Genomic DNA, 4,345 nt, shown 5'->3' with positions numbered 1-4,345 from the left:
TATGTTGTCTGGCTGTGGGTGTCTATGTGTTTCCCATCTACTATAGGGGGAAGTTTCTGTGATGATGGCTCAAAAAGGCACTGATTTGGTTACCTAGCAGTAGTCTAACAAATTTTTTTAAAATAGAATTTCCATCAGTAGCAAAGAGAATTGAATGATAATATGTCTATTCAACGAAAAATATGCACTTCTGTTAATAAGGAAAATCTGTTATGTGCTAGTATGGAAAGATACCCTTGAGAAAATAATTCATACAGTAGTATGCAGGTTTGATTTCATTTGAGGAGTGAAGGTTATTAGTCTATGCTCATGTACTTACAGAGTAGGAAAATTACTGAGCAATATGCCCTTTGAACTGCTGATAGCTTGAACTGAGATGAAATGGGCAAGGTTTACTCTTGACTCTAAACCTTTCTGTTCAAGTTTTTTTTTTTTATTTAATGTATGGTATGTTATACGTACTTGTAGGTACAAATTTGTATGGAGGCCAGAGGTTGATGTCAGATGTCTTTACCTAATCACACTCAACCATTATTCTTCTTTGAGACAAGGTGTCTCAGTGAATTAAAGGCTCGTTGATTTCTCTAGACTAGCTGTCCAGAAGACTTCAGTGATCTTCTTGTGTTTACCCTATTCCCTACCTTCACCACAGTTAAAGGTGTGCACCCCTGTGACTGGATTTTTACATGGGTTCTGGGGTCTGCCAGAAGGTCAGAGGGTAAAAGTGATTGCTGCCAAGCCTGAAGACTAAATCCAATCCCTGATACCCACAAGGTTGGAGAAAACTACTCCCTCAGTTGTTGTCTGACCTCCACGTGCATGCTCACACATGATCAAGAAAGAGAACACCAGTGAGATACGCATGGGTTATGGGGACCCAAACTCAGGTCCTCATGATTGGGAGGTAGATACTTTACTGCCAGTGCCATCTCTCCAGCCCTGTTCTTTTTTGTTTGATTGATTTTTGTTTTTAGAGACAGAGTTTCTCTGAGTAACAGCCCTAGACCAGGCTGACCTTGAACTCACAGAGATCCCCCCTGCCTCTGCCTCCAGAGTGCTGGGATTAAAAGCCTGCACCACCTATTTCTTTTTATTTTAGTGTCTTTTGGTTTTGGAAGAGATAGGGACTTTGTTGCTACTTCTAGGCTGCTCTAAACTCACTAAGGAGCCAAAACTGGTCTCGAACTTTGATTGGCCCTCCTGCCCCAACTTCTTGAGTGCTGGGATTTCAGATGTTTGCCACCAGTGTCAGCTCAGTGTTCATTTTAAATGGTACCAATTTGTTTGTACATTTTTTTCTCCAGAGGTTCTTAGCAACACAGTTGTTAAAGGTGTAGAATTGGAAAATACACTGTGTGTTAGGCTAAATGGTGCACATCTTTGATCCTAGCACCCAGGAGTTAGAGGCAGGTGGTTCGGAGTTCAAGGCCAGCCAGGGCTACAGAGTGAGACCTTGTCAAAAATAAATAAATAAAACAGGGCTGGAGAGATGGCTCAGAGATTAAAGGAGGTTGCAGTTCAAGAGGTTCTAAGTTCAATTCCCACCGCATAATGGCTCACAACCATCCATAATGAGGTCTGGTGTCCTCTTCTGGTATGCAGACATACGTGCAGGCAGAACACATAAATATTTAAAACACACACACACACAAAACAAGCCCATAATGTGAGGACCTGGTTATAAGAGATAATTTGGTGAAAAACCTTTATGGTGGTGCTTACCGTAATCCAGCACTTAGAAATCTGTCTTGAGACAGGAGGATTACAGTATGATCTTTGGTTCTGCCTTTTTTGAGATGAGGTCTCACAGTATAGCTGTGGCAGACCTGAACTCACTAGGTAATCCAGGCTGGCTTTGAACTCACAGAGAGCCTCTCCTGAGTGCTGAGATTAAAGGAGTGCACCACTTTTTTTTTTTTTTTTGGTTTTTCGAGACAGGGTTTCTCTGCGGCTTTGGAGCCTATCCTGGAACTAGCTCCATAGACCAGGCTGGTCTCAAACTCACAGAGATCCGCCTGCCTCTGCCTCCCGAGTGCTGGGATTAAAGGCGTGCACCACCATCGCCCAGCGCACCACTTTTATGTAAGTATTTTATCTCCATGCATGTAAGTGTACCTGATTGATGCCTGCAGAGTCCAGAAGAGGGCATCAGATCACCTGTGGAGGTATGGATAAGGTTGTGAGCCACCATGTGAGTGATGGAAACCAATTCAAGGTTCTCTGCAAGAGCAATTAATTCTTTTAATTTATTGAACTATCTCTCCAGCCCTGTGATACCAGTTTTGAGGCCACTCTGAGGTATATTAGCAATACCCTGTCTCAAAAAAATGTTTAAATAATTTTGTATTTTTATGTGTGTGTATACACACACTTTGGTGTATGTGAGAGAGAATAATTTGTGTGTGTGTGTGCGCGTACATGTTTATGTGTGTGTTCTGAAAGGACAACTTGTAGGAGTCCCTCCTTCTATCACATGGATCCCAGGGGTCCAGTTCAAGTTGTCAGGCTGGACTTCAAGCACCTTTACCTGCTGACCCCACCCCACCCCCAAAATATGTTTTCAAAAGGGTTGTGAAAGCCAGGCAGTAATGGTGCACTTTTTTAATCCCAGCACTCTGGAGGCAGAGGAAGGTGATCTCTATGAGTTTGAGTTCAGCATGCATTGAGTTCCAGGACAGCCAGGGCTGTTACACAGAGAAACCCTGTCTTGTGAAACCAAAAACAGGTAAAAGCTTTTAAAATTAATATTCTTTTTAAAAGATTTATTTACTTATTATGCATATAATGTTCCTCCTGCCTATATACCTCCATGCCAGAAGAGGGCCCCAGATCTCATTATGGATGGTTGTGAGCCACCATGTGTAGTTACTGGGAATCGAACTCAGGACCTCTGGAAGAGCAGCCAGTGCTCTTAACTGCTGAGCCATCTCTCTAGCCCCACTTTTTAGTTTATTTTTTAAATTATATATATATATATAATTTATATATATGTGTGTGTGTGTGTGTGTGTCTATGTGTGGACAGGGGGGTGGTAGATGTACCTGGAACTGGAGTTAACAGGTATAAACTGTAAGCTGCCTGATGGGGGAGGGAGAAATTGAACTGAGACTTCAGAACAGCAGTCTGGACAGTTGACCACTGAGTCATCTCTCTAGTACTGTAGAATCATAATTTGAGGGCTTGGAGAGATGGCTCAGCAGTTGAGAACACTGGCTGCTGTTCCAGAGGACCTGAGTTCACAACTCCCAGCACCCACATGGCAGCTCACCATTGTTTGTAACTCCAGTTCCAGGGGATCTGAAATCCTCATGCCAAAGTACATAAAATTAAATAGATCATTAAAAATCTTAATTTGAAATTGTAAGATGCATATATTACAGATTGAGCCTTTTGTTTCTTGTTTGTAATATCAAAGTTTTGTTATTGTTTGCTTTTTCTGAGACAGGGATTCTTTGTGTAGCCCTGGCTGACCTGAAATTAGACTAGGCTGGCCTTGAACTCAACGAGATCTGCCTGTCTCAGAAAACAAAAACAAACCAAAAGAACAGATGTTCTAGGTGACCATAAAAACAAGTATTAGGTGGTCATGGTAACAGAAACACACACATCTGCAGTTAAATAGGCCTATAGTTTGAGATTAAGAATCATAAGCCATTTTCAGGCTGAGCTTGCCGATTTATAACATGATTTAGGCCAACACATTTTCCTTGCTTGAAGAAAACTTTCTATTCTTTCCACCTCCTCCAGCCTTCTAAGTGAAATGCCAGCTGGGACTCCAGATTGCGGCTGAAGAGCTTTCTGGACCAGAAGGAAGAAAACATTTTAGCAAAAATCCACATTTCAGATCCAAGGGCCTTCGAATTGTAATGTGGGGTTTGGGATGTTGCAGTCTTGTACTGAATAGCTTTACTGGTGGGGACCTTGAACAGTTCCACAGGTTCCCTTTCTTCCGTTTTCTGGCTGAGTTAGAGTTTCATAGGTGATTTTGTCAGTAAAGTATATGGCTGTTTCCAGGCAACTGTGCCGCATGCCTTTAATCCCAGCAGGCAGAAGCGGGTGGATCTCTGTGAGTTCAAGGCCAGCCTGATGTACAGGAACTAGTTCCAGGACAGTCATAGACAGGCTCCAAAGCTACCAAAAAAAAAAAAAAAAAAACAAAACCCAATCTCGAAAACCAAAAAAAAAAAAGTATACGGCTGCTGGGATTGGATATGAGCTGAATGTGCTCCCAAAGAGCTCACTTGTAAGCTTGACTCTCAGTGTGGCATGGGTATTGTGACAAGACTTATTAGTTCATTAGGGGCCCTGCCCTGAAACTCCATGCAGTTTTGGGTTTTTTTTTTTT

This window comes from Microtus ochrogaster, chromosome X, assembly GCF_000317375.1.
Source record: "Microtus ochrogaster isolate Prairie Vole_2 chromosome X, MicOch1.0, whole genome shotgun sequence".
Taxonomy (NCBI): domain Eukaryota; kingdom Metazoa; phylum Chordata; class Mammalia; order Rodentia; family Cricetidae; genus Microtus; species Microtus ochrogaster.
The sequence above is the reverse complement of the archived record's forward strand: the minus strand, read 5'-3'. Positions refer to the sequence as shown.